The sequence below is a fragment of the Palaemon carinicauda genome, chromosome 6 (assembly GCF_036898095.1).
Source record: "Palaemon carinicauda isolate YSFRI2023 chromosome 6, ASM3689809v2, whole genome shotgun sequence".
Lineage (NCBI taxonomy): Eukaryota > Metazoa > Arthropoda > Malacostraca > Decapoda > Palaemonidae > Palaemon > Palaemon carinicauda.
This window is the reverse complement of record NC_090730.1, coordinates 19,794,665-19,808,580: the sequence shown is the minus strand read 5'-3', so window position 1 is coordinate 19,808,580 and position 13,916 is coordinate 19,794,665. Positions and strand designations below refer to the sequence as shown.

At 31.4% G+C, this 13,916-nt stretch overlaps 1 pseudogene; it reads left to right on the top strand.

The window, feature by feature from the left end:
• The window catches only part of LOC137642044 (uncharacterized), a 203,025-nt pseudogene extending 199,968 nt beyond the window's left edge, over window positions 1-3,057 (top strand).
• Window positions 3,058-13,916: the final 10,859 nt, after the last annotated feature.

The window sequence follows — 13,916 nt, the reverse complement described above, 5'->3', positions numbered from 1 at the left end:
GTGAATTAATCTCTTCACGAATATTCCTTATTCCAAGTCTATGTTCTCATTTCCCCCCCATTTGAATTCCAAAATTACAGGATCTATTCATTTTTGCTTGCCTTTACCTCCCATATATATCTCCTCATTTGCATAACTGGACAATTTTGTGTTCATGACTTCCATAAAGATAGTGACGGCTATTGTCTTTTGCACTGAAAATATCACTATATTTCTCAGGGAGTAAATGCCTAAGCACCTTTACTCCCCTCACTCACTGTCCTGTCTTTGCACCTTTCAGAACTGAAATGAAAAATATTCTTCATGAGAAAATGAACAGAATTTATTGCTGCTTTAGAGGCGTTCGTAATATGTCACCAACAGGTAAGTGTTATTTCTTCATATATACATATATATATGTGTGTGTGTGTGTATACATATATATGTGTGTGTTTTATATATATATATATATATATATATATATATATATATATATATATATATATATATATATATATATATATATACATATATACTGTATGTATATATTTATATATACATATATATATGTATATATACTGTATATCTATATATATGTAAATATATATATATATATATATATATATATATATATATATATATATATATATATATATATATATAAATTACATATATATACACACAAATATGTATATTTCAAGCTTTCGTATTCTGTAGATTTCTTTTAAATTGGAGATAGCTCGCAATGTATTCAAAATGTCACGCTAAAGGACGCCATGAATCATCTATGGGTTCAAGTGAATTAAAGTTGTTATGGATCATTTGTGTTTTTTAGTCGTACTTGATGAATAAAAAATCCTAAATTTTGGTGGCCTGGTGGTAGCGTTCATGCCTGGTGATTGCCAGACTGGCGTTCGAGTCCCGCTCAAATTCGTTAGTTCCTTTAGTCGCTGCAACCTCGCCAGCCTTGTGAACTAAGGAGGTGGGGTTTTGGGGAGCCTATAGGTCTATCTGCTGAGTCACCAGCAGCCATTGCCTGGGCCCTCCCTTGGTGCCAGCTTGCTTAGAGAGGGGTCTCTTGCCTTTGCTATTCATGAGTGGCCTTTAAACCTTTAAGCCTCCACTAAAGAAGTAATGAAACCGTCATTCCTTAAAATTGCGCGAAAGAATTAATGGATATTATTATTAATGTAACTCGCATTAAATGTAGTGCTTGCTTTATATCATAAGTCCCTCTAAAACTTTTATGAATCTTTTATTCAGAGCTTTGTTAAGAACGAAATAAAGTAAGCAGATATCCAGAATGAATAATTATCAGGAAAAGACCATTAAATAGGGACTAAACAATAAAGAATATAACTGCGGAATGTTATTAAATAACCTTTTTTTTTCGGTACCTTTATCGCTGTTCATGTTGACTGAAGTGGACATTCAATTTATGATCCACCAATTTTTCCAATATCAACAAGATCAAAGAAAATTAAATAAAAAAAATTGAAAATTTTACCCATTTCTTGAAAATAAAAAATAACTGATATTTGTTTACTCAGAGTCATTCAATCAGCTAGGTAGTTTATTCACTTAATGTTGTTCAGTTTCTTTTATTCACTGTTAAAACCTACTGCTTTGTACGTGTATATGATTGCAGAAACTTAATCTCTTTTTCCTAATTCTTAATACATCGTCTCTCTTGTAACCATTTATTTTGCTTCAGTCTTTTCAAGATACATCATGCATACGATAGAATTAAGTAACTAGAATTTGTTCATGTAAATATATAATGATGTATATACAATATCATAAATTGTAAAAACTGTAAATGTATATTTCTTAATAAAAGAAAAAAAAGGTAACAACGAACATTTCTTCTTCTTCTTCTCAGGATCATTCACCGATGCCAACCAATCAAGCGTTGCCCGAATAGCTCTGGATCACGTGTCTCCACCAGACGGCGACAAAATCGCCATTCCAGATAAGCCCTTCTCCTAATACCAGAGTCTCTTACTTCACGAGAAACACGAGTGACGAGGACATCAGCTGCATGGGCTCTCCGACTAAGTTGTCTACACCTCGCAAAGGTACTGATCGAATCTGCGAGGATGAAAATGAAATGCAGCACTTCAACGGCCTTCCCTCCTCTGTGGTGACCAACGAGAGAATGCCTCTGAATCCAGGGGGACGTACGTGATGCCCAGAGGGACGATCTAAATCTGCCTAAGACCAATAATGAAGATGCAGTTTCCCAAGACCTCAAAACTGTACAATGACTAAAACACCATTTGATGGAGGATTAGATCTTGGTATAGATGACTGTAAAGAGCAGAAGACCCCTTTGCTAACCTGTGAACTGCCTCGGGATGATATAGTTCGTCCATTTTATGATGTTGCTGTTTCTTCGCAATGTGAAGAGAATGAATCTAACTCAAATTTCGAAAGGGATTCTAGAGGTGAAATTTACTATACAGATCAACAACCTTTGTATTCTAGCTCTTTAACGGCGGATGAAGAGAATCCCCAAGATAAACTACATTGTGATTCAACAGAGAGAAAATCTTGGCAGTCTTCAAATGGTTCGGAAAAACACCTTTATGATATTTCTTTAATCCAATCACTGTCCACTTCAGATGATTCGAGACTAATGGAACAGTTGCCAAGAGTAGAGACGAATAACACTTCCAATCATGCACACGAAGACTTACTACAATTAGAAATTCACAGAACTGATGGTCAAATGGAAGAATTAATTTCTCGAAGGCATGGAGATGAGAGATTGAAAAGCACAGAGAGAAATGGAAAGGAGCAAGAAGCACCCGTTCATAAAGCAAAAACTACTGACGAAAAACATACTAAGAATAAAACTTTCAGTCTTAATTTACTAAAGAGGGATAGTAACGGCTCTGCCAACTTAGAACATCCGCTGGAAAGCAGAGAAGACAAGGTAGCGGACGATTCTGTTTTGATATAGTGGAATGAAGGAAAAATGTTTATAATATCTCGTGCCTCCGTTATATCTAGTGAATGTAGCCTTGGTTTGTAAAGCTATTAATGAAGAGGGTAGACAAAGAAGGATATACATGATACCTCAGTCTCACCTTTTGTTACTTATAACCTCAAAAGGGTTTTTTTTTTCTCTCTCTCTCTCTCTCTCTCTCTCTCTCTCTCTCTCTCTCTCTCTCTCTGCTAGACATTTATGAGTATTCGTACTCAAAATTAATCTCACCTAGCTTCTTACAGCTTTAATCTTGAGTACCAAAGGTCACTACACTAGTTCTGAGGGTTCAGTTATCACGAATAGACTTCTATAAACCTGGACTTATATAGAGATAGTAAGAATAAAACGAAATTTCTTCAACAATTCTTGTCAGTTTTAAAGTCTGAAAACTATGAGAATAAAATATACATATAATATATATATATATATACATATATATATATATACATATATATATATATATTTATATATATGTATATATATGTATATATATATATATATATATATATATATATATATTAGAGTATATATATCTATAAAAATAAGATATATACATATATATATATATATACATATATATAAATATATATATATATGCATATATATATATATATATATATATATAAATATATATATATATATATACATATATATATATATATATTTATTTATATATATATATATATATATATATATATATATATATATATATACGCAATGTGTTTTTCCCTAATTGCAAAGGTTCTGGATAAAATGCGCAAATCGTATAACACAATGTGAGTTATTCCACGTTTTTGTTCAGAAACCCACCTCGCTTCCTGAATATTAAGGATACTCTAACTATTGTTTTCCTCTATCTAACCACCTCTATTTTGTCCTAATTTCCACATTCTTCACTGAGGATCCAGATTCTACCGACATGACCAAACCATCTGAAAATTCTCCCTTGTTCGATGCATTATTGATCCAAGTATACCATGCAGACCAATTTTTTAGGCATTTAAAAATTGTTTATTTTTTTATTTATATTAACTATTCCATCTTATCTGTCAAAATTAACTTAACATCTTTTGTAATTATCCTGCCACGTTCTCTGCATCTATTATGTGATTAAATTATACTTTCATTCTACATGATTTTCACATTAATCATCGTCTTTCATGCTTCCACCATTTATGCAAACCTTCATTGTTCCATCCTCATAGCTCCCTATCACTCATCTAACCTTATACTGGTTAGCTTTTACTTTCAAATATCTCCCCTGAATACACTGCCTTATCTTTCACTGATATCTGCAGCTTTTCCTCATAACTACCAATAAACACTGTTTCATTTCATTCCTTAGTCCATTCCTATGTTTCCTCTCACAGAATTGTAACTAAGACTATAGTCGTTTTCCTATGGGCTCTCATTACTTTGTTTATGGTAAAATTCTTGGGAGAAAATGCTCTACCGTCTATAAGCTTCTTTTCATTGAAACCTTTTCTCTGGTATATTGCAACACAGTTAAAAATTTGCATTAAAAAAAAAACGGCAAATGTCTGGGATCATTTATTCCTGGATTTTTATCGTTTCAAAAACGGATATATTGACGTAAAGGAGTGATATTACGGTCACCAACCCGTATAAGATAATAACAAAGTAAGGTAAAATTACGGTCGCCTGTATTTTACTGAAATACGGTTGAGAACAGTATATTTTCACGGAGAATTTCCAATTAAAATAACGGCGTTTTCTAACAATGTACGCAAACCTTGTGAAAACGGGCTCAGTAACTTCAGGCATCCCGGAAGAGAAGTAAATTTTTTAAGGGTCAACACTGGATAGTGGACGAACAATGATGATTAGATGGACAAAGCTGCGACTGGATTCGTAACAAAGGCGGTTTCTGACTCCTATAACGTTTTTATTTCTTGTACTTTTCCCTTCTGGACTGAGAGAGGAACTCAGCCCCATGGTCGGCAGGGAATCGAAGTAAATATTACTGAACCCGTCTCTCTCCTGGCTGCTCATCTTAATAAGATTTTTATTCTTATGGCATTTATTCTTTAGCGAATATCCTCTAAACAATCATATGACTAAATGTTGATTAGCTGCCTTTTTCGAATTCATATATGCATAAATGATTTCTTCTATCAAAATCAAAACTATCATATAACTGTTTCGTAAAAACAGACACCCCATTCCTATTCCAGACCTATACTACTATTCCCGTATCGGGAATTCCAGCATCAATAAGGATTTCTCTTCCTAAATCACGACTAGTTATGGATAGACACGATATATCCCAAAACATTTTACAATCCCCTTTGGCATCATACATATGTATATATATATATATATATATATATATATATATATATATATATATATATATATATTATATATATATATATTCATATATATATACATATATATATATATATATATATATATATATATATATATATATTTATATGTGTGTGTGTGTGTGTGTGTGCATTTACAAAGAAAGATCCATCATAGTAATGGTACATTGTGACAAATTTGACACAGCTGGAAACCTGAGGTAATAGCATTCTAGAAGATAGAATACGTCCTGTAAGATATACATAATTCACATGGCATCGCATTACTTCATTACTAATGGCTGAATGTTTTCCCATAATAAGAGATCTATATATCCATACGCATCTTGTGCCAAAAAGGTTATCAACAACGTCTGTAGATTCATCTTTCCCAGTATTTCTACTTTCATGGAACTAACCTGTTCTCATTTCTGGAGTTGCAATGACTCAGTTGCTTGTACTAAATGCAATATTCTATGATTATGAAGTCGGAAGGGCTTATGCATCTTTGAAAATCCACCAAGCTGTTTGATCCATCTTGTTATTATTATTATTATTATTATTGTTATTATTATTATTATTATTATTATTATTGTTATTATTATTATCAGCTAAGCTACAACCCTAGTTGGAAAACCAATATGCTATAAGCCCAAGGGCTCCAACAGGAAAAAATAGCCCAGTGGGGAGTGGAAATAAGGAAATAAATAAATGATATAAGAAGTAATGAACAATTAGAATAAAATATTTTAAAAATGATAACAACATTAAAGCAAATATTTTAAATATATCTTTGTATAATATAAAAATGAATTGCAGATAAATTCCCTTCTGTTCTTTGATACCTTACTCGCTTATCTGGTAACTTTACGCTTATCCAGTCACCCCAAGACCAGAATGAGTACAAGGTATCTTTAGGGAAAGCTATTGTTCTAACCTCTTCACCCTATCAACACAACTTCTAGTCCCCCAAAGTTATGAAAACTATTAAACTCTCTCACTCCCGCTAAGCTTAAATTTCTCTTTGATTATATAACTGCAGGATCCATGAAGATTGTGTGGTTATCTCCCCTGAGGAGCTGGAGGAATCCTTTAGCTACATTGTTAAAAATTTGCTTTTAAAAAACCGGCAAATGCCTGTCAACATTTATTCCAGGAATTTTACCGTTTTAAAAACGGACCTATTGACGTTAAAGAGTGATATTACGGTCACTAACCCGTAAAAGATAATAGCAAAGTAAGGTCAAATTACTGTCGCCCGGGGAGCTGGAGGAATTCTTTAGCTACACTGTTAAAATTTTGCTTTTAAAAAACCGGTAAAAGCCTGGCAACATTTATTCCAGGAATTTAACCGTTTAAAAAACGGACATATTGACGTAGAAGATTGATATTACGGTCCTCAACCCGTTAGAGATAATAGCAAAGTAAAGTAAAATTACTGTCGCCTGTATTTTACTGAAATACGGTGGATAATAGTTTATTTTTTACGGAGATTTTCCGATTAAAATTACGGTTTTTTTCTAACAGTGCAGGGTATGACATAATGCATGGCTAGCTTTGTTTTTTATTTAGAGACTAATTCATTATGCATCTGACTCCAATATATTGTTCTTTGAATAGAATATTTTCTGCAACTAGAATTATATTTCAAAGTTTTGTGAACGTCTTAATTGCCGTGTAAAGAGCCAAAGCATCAGGAATAAAAAAAAAAGAAAGATGGCCTAACTATTGATTTAATAATAGATAGAGGAGATTTCATAGTAGTATAGTTTATAGTTTTTACATGAAATATCTGTTTCAATGTTATCAATGGTCTTAAAATATTTTATTTTAATTGTTCATTATTCCCCATATCATTTATTTATTAACTTATTTCTTTTCATCAGTGGTTTATTTTTCCCTGTTGGAGCCCTTGGGCTTATAGCATCTTGCTTTTCCAACTAGGTTTGTTGCTTAGTTAATAATAATAATAATAATAATAATAATAATAATAATAATAATAGTAATAATAATAAAAACTTGCTGAACTTTACACAGAATGTCTATAAAAATGATATATACCTATAGCTTGGAAAAGCTTCTTCATTACAACTAATTCACAAACAGTGGGACACAAAAGACCTGAAAAATTACCTCCCAATAAATATACTCTCAGTAATAAATAAAAGTGGTTTCACTACTTCACAATACACGCTCATATATGCAAACAAAACACTTTAAAAATGTAAATATATGTTGAAAAGTACCATATTCGATATTAATTTGAATTATGACTTCAATATGCATGATCAATTTGTCTTCGATGAATTTTTCCTTATATTCTTCGTTTTTATATTAGATACTTGTCACATAACTGTATGTTTTTACTTTGATTTACAACAACGCCTTATAACTAATTTGGTTTTCTGCCTCATTTACACCTAATGTCCTGCAGATCTCGAGAGCAATACCCTTCAGTTTCAAATCCTCACTTTCTTATCCTCCGCCGTTAGATACTGAAGCTCTCCTAGCTTTAACCACTACCTCCTTCTCAAGAGAAATAAGGTGTCCTCTGATCCTCCGGGGATAAAAGATCAGATGCGAGGTCGGATCGCGAACGATAAGGAACTTATTGTTGCTACAAAATAGAGAGAGAGAGAGAGAGAGAGAGAGAGAGAGAGAGAGAGAGAGAGAGAGAGAGAGAGAGAGAGAGAGAGAGAGAGAGAGAGAGAGAAAGTTTACATTACCCCCTCTTTGAGGTTTCTGATTCGCACTAGAATGTTTTTCTTAGTGCCATATGAGAATATCTACGAGAAAGTTTTTTTACGTGCAAGAGCCCGTGCTGGAATTTAGCCATTTTTCTTATAAAAACATTTCGGTAGAGCAAAGCGGGTTCTAATATCCTATATAAGAGTAGGTTACAGGAGATACAGAAAGAATGCTTTTAATCGATTAGTGGACTGTACAGTATTCACAAGAAAAAAGTTTAACATAATCTTTTATTCATATAGGAGTATTTGAAGTACCGTATGGCAGTAAAAACGGTATGTGAGCTGGTCAGCTGTCAAATAAACAAAATTTACTGAAACATAAAAGAAATTGGGATTAAAACTCCAAAGGTTTCATAAAAGCTGCTATATTAAGTAGCAATTTAAAGTCATAAATTCAATTGTGTAATATATTGTACAAAACTCAAAATCATGCATAATATATATAAATGAAGTATTTTAATTTTCTGGCGACTTTGTCATAATAATAGAGCAGTGTATATATATATATATATATATATATATATATATATATATATATATATATATATATATATGTGTGTGTGTGTGTGTATGCATCCATATATATATATATATATATATATATATATATATATATATATATATATATATATATATAAAATATATATATATATATATATATATATATATATATATATATGTATATATATAATATATATATATATATATATATATATATATATATATATATATATACATACATATATATATATATATCAAAGTCGCCCAAAATGTTACTTGGTGGAGCGGGTTTGTGGTTCTAGTGACTCTAGTCTAATCCTTGTTAAGCCATCTCTCTCCTGTTCATTCTCAGAAATAAACTTCTCAGAAACGTCCTTATTTTCATGACATCCAAGAGAGCTGTGAAACGGCCAAGCTTTTCAGTGTTGGCCTACAGAGCTTAGATATGTCTTTTCTAGAATTCTATCCAGCAATGCAAAAGTAGTATCCGGGAGTATTCATGAAGTAACAAAACTCTTGATGTTTGCATCAGCGCGCCTCTGTGCCTCTAACAGAGCTCGAGCTGTAGCAGCCAGAAAAGGTGACAATCTGGTAAAAATGGAGCCTTAAAACTGACAAGTCCTGCGAATGTAGAGAAAATACCTAGACCCCATCAATCATTATTCTCCTTTCATGCTCACCATCTTATAATTTGAGCAAATCTGACTTACCGTCAACGAAGGACCGCTTTAGGGCTGTGTGGCCGATGTGGTAACGTCCCTGACTGGTGATAGTCAGACTGGGGCTCGAGTCCCGCTCAAACTCGCTAGTTCCTTTGGTCGCTGCAGCCTCACCATTCTTGCGAGCTTATAGGTCTATCTGCTGAGTTATCAGCAGCCATTGCTTGGCTCTCCACGGTCCTAGCTTGGTGGAGAGGGGGCTTGGGCGCTGATCATATATGGTCAGTCTCTAGGGCATTGTCCTGCTTGATAGAGTAATGTCACTGTCCCTTGCCTCTGCCATTTATGAGTGGCCTTTAAAACCTTTAAAGGCTGACTGTTTGGCGTGATAATCTATGAAGAAGTGGATTCTGGTTCAGTTTCATCTAGATTGTACAATTTTTTTTATAAAATAAACTCATATTATTTAATTGCCTTTTTTATTCTGTTCTTGATCAATCAAATTCACTCCTTTCGCAAATCACTTGGTAATAAGCATTCTTATTGGAGAATTAAATCTTCAATTCCTTTAAAAGAGAACGTATTTAAGGCGAGATGACGGATATATTTTTCAAGAAACTAAAAATGATATACTAATGTTATCCTGATTTGACACTAGAGTAATATCAAATGTATATTGATAGTAATGAAACTATTTTCTGTGTGTGTGCATTTTTTTACGCTAATTTAAAAGAAAATTGTTTTTTTCGGTTTGATCTCTTTTATTAGGAATGGGACGATTGCGTCATTTTAAAGTGTCTGGGGCTAAGTTTTCTAGCTGATGTTTTTTCTATTATTGCTTGTTTTGTATGGTTTTAAATAAGCATAATTTATAAGGTATTTATATTGAGCTTGTACAATTAATTGCTATAAAACTACAAATTACTCTTTCTATTTATCAGTTGTATTCCATATTATTGCCGTGAGATCTATGAAAATGAGAGTTAATTTAAATGCAGGAAATTTAACTGTATTTGTATTAGAATAAAAAAGATCTAATTTAATAACTGTAAATAATCTTCAGTTATCATAGCAGATTCAAAAGGTGTCTTAATTGTAAATAGATATATATATATATATATATATATATATATATATATATATATATATATATATATATATATATACATGTATATAAACAGTATATGTATGTATATATATATATATATATATATATATATATATATATATATGTATATACATATATTTATATATATATATATATATATATATATATATATATATATATATATATATATATATATATATATATATATATGATTTGTTATGTCTAGCAATGATAATGATTGGGAAGTAGGAAACAGTTTGTCTAAAATTACTTGTATACATATGAAACAATATGAAAAATAAGACACTATAGTCATTTTTTCTATTGAGGCGTATTTGCACTGACTCGCAGGGGTGTCCTTTTAGCTCGAAAAGGTTTCCTAATCGCTGACTGGTTGAACAAAATAATTCTAACCAAACAGCCACTAGGAAATTTTTCCGAGCTAAAAGGGCACCCCTGCGAGTCAGTGCAAATGCGCCTCAATAAAGAAAATTGAGTATGGATTGCATTTGGATCCGCGGTGGCTTCACTCATATTGAACACTGGATGTTTCGAGAAATAGCGCGGGATTGAGTATAAAGGCTTTAGCAAACGAGTCTACCTAAAAAAGAACAAACAGGCACAGCCCTTTCCTAGATGTACAAGCTGTCAATAGATTTTTAAATTACAATTGACATATGCAAACGCTGTAGAGGTTTGAAGCAACTGAAAGCGAAAAGTTTTTTGAGGTGCGCTGGTTCCTAAGTGGTGAAAAGATTAACGAAGGGAAAAGTGTGCTTCAGAGTATCTCCAAATGGTTTGATTATGTGGAGAGAATGGGCGATAGTTATTCGGTGAAAATAGTGTATAATTCAGAAATGCTGAAAAGTATTCCATCAAAGAACCTCTGTGTAAAAAATGTCCCTGAAATGGAAACAAGATGGCGTACTCAAAGAATGGTCGAGCAGTTGAAGATTTAATGTGGCAGTGAAGGATTCAATTTCTATTGATTTTATGTCACCAACTTTAAGGACAGATTACTTGATGCTGAAAATTCAAATCTTAACATAAATACACGCTTCAAATATATATATATATATTTTATATATATATATATATATATATATATATATATATATATATATGTATATATTTATATACATATATATATATATGTGTGTCTGTATATATATATGTGTATATATATATATATTTATATATATACATATATACATATATATATATATATATATATATATATATATATATATATATATATATATATGTATATATATATATATATATATATATATATATATATATATATCCATATATTTATATATTTATATATATACATTTATATACTGTATTTAGCCAGTATATATCTATATATATATATATATATATATATATATATATATATATATATATATATATATATATATATATATACATGTATTTATGTATGCTTATGTATATATACATATGTGTGTATACATGTTTGTATGTGATTGTCTGTTAGTCTTAATAAATATTCTCCTGTAAATGCTCATCTAAACATATCAATATTGAATATATAAATAGAATCATCCTATATATACATATATACGTGTGCATGTATACATGGGTAGTTAGCCGTGCGTGTGTATATTACACATTTATAAAACATATTCAACTGTGTGCGTTACATAAACAGTAGAATACTCGAAGATGTCCGTCTAGCCGTCTCAAAGTGTGATAACATGTTGAAATATCTAAGAGGGTTCTGACGCTCAAGCTATGAAATCATTTCTTGTACACCATGCCTTTGAATGAATGTAAAATTCCAGCTAGTGCTTTTATACACAAAATTGAATTGCCTGCAAGCAGAATTTTTAAATCTTTTATATTCTTTACGATTTTTTCTTTTGGTAGTTTGCTGTGGCTAAAATATACACATGAATTAAAGTTTTGTTTTGTAGATGGCTTCATCATGCTTTTGAATGAATGTAAAATTCCAGCTAGTGCTTTTACAAAGATAATTCAGTTGCCTGCAAGCAGAATTTTTAAATCCTTTATATTCTTAGGGAATTTTCATTTTGGTAGTTTGCTATGACAAAAATGTACACACGAATTAGGGGTTTGTTTATGAGATGGGTTCATCTCTGTGCTTCCCAGAGAAGAAAATTATTTAACTTTTTTCTTTTTTTTTCTTTTTTTTTTTTTTTTTTTTTTTTTTTTGCTTTTCGTATATTTCTAGATTTCTTCGTGAAATTTCCTTCTTGGTCAATAATGATGGAGATATGCTCGAAATTACCTTCAATTGTTCCTTTGTCTATTTTTGACAGATCTGAAGAATTTTCACATTGTAGTTCCTAACAAACAAGGAAGACCCCATACTTGAAAAATCAATTCCAAGAAAAGTTAATTCAACTGAATTTCAAATTGCGCAAAAATGATGTTTGCAGAATGTATATTTCATGTCTGTGGAATCTGTCAGAGTGAAATTCCATTCTTTAATCATTCTTATCGTATAATCTGTACCACAAAGCAGCAATTGAATTTTATCATAATATTTCGGTTATAGTTTTCAAAATGAAAGTTAAGGGCACAAAGCAATACTGAGCCGTAGCTTGCATTAGCAAACATACTTTTACCTACTAATGTGAGAAACGATATTTCAGCAAGATTATGTTACTGAAACAAAAAAGGAATAAATTTAGAAATGCAATTTAAACAAGAACATTATATAGAGTGCAATATGCCCCGCCATTTCCATTACACTGTGTACGTACTGCAGTTGACGTCAATCTTTGGTTGCATTTCTTTGGCTTCACAAGAGTTATCTGTTTTCATTCATCCGTCCACCTGGATTACTTTCCTGTCCCAGTTCTTCCTCAATTCGACCATTTTGGCAAATTGACAATCAGGGAGTTAGATCTGTGAATAGCTTTGGAAGTGTTCCAAAGCAACAAGATGGCGTTCCCAGGGATGCTTTGAACTTTGTAAAATTTGTTAAAATCTTGTGACCTCTATTTTTTGAATGAATGACCCAGATTGATTTCTGTAAGGTGTAAGGTCTTTCTTTGGGTAAAGTGTGTGAGGTAGAAAATATTTAGCACATATTGTAAGTAGTCTGCTGAGTATGAATGCCTAATTCACTTAAGGAATTTAATGTGTTCAATCTCAAATTATTCCTCCATAACGAAGATAATAAATTCCTATAGTCTCTCCACAACTGTATTTTATTTCTGATTTCCTAATAGATGGGATATTTATAAAGAATCTCGGTGTAATAACATTTCTAATTGAGGTTAGTTATAAACACCATGGAAATGAATGATTATCATTTTAATCCTAATCTTATTGTTCTAAGATTTCTCAGAATACATATTGTCCCTAATGATAAATGAACACAAACACCCTTTCTATATCAACGCACTTAATTTTTCTCACTAGATATTTCTATAGGGGAAATAAATTAAGTAGAAATCTATCAATGATGGCATGTGATTATTTTTTTTTTATTTTGTTTAATGACTGATCGTAAAAATCTGATCAAGTTCAAAACAAAGAAACTGTTCTACTTATAGTGAATTCTCAATCCTGTTATATTTTTTTCTTAATCATTCAGTAATTTGA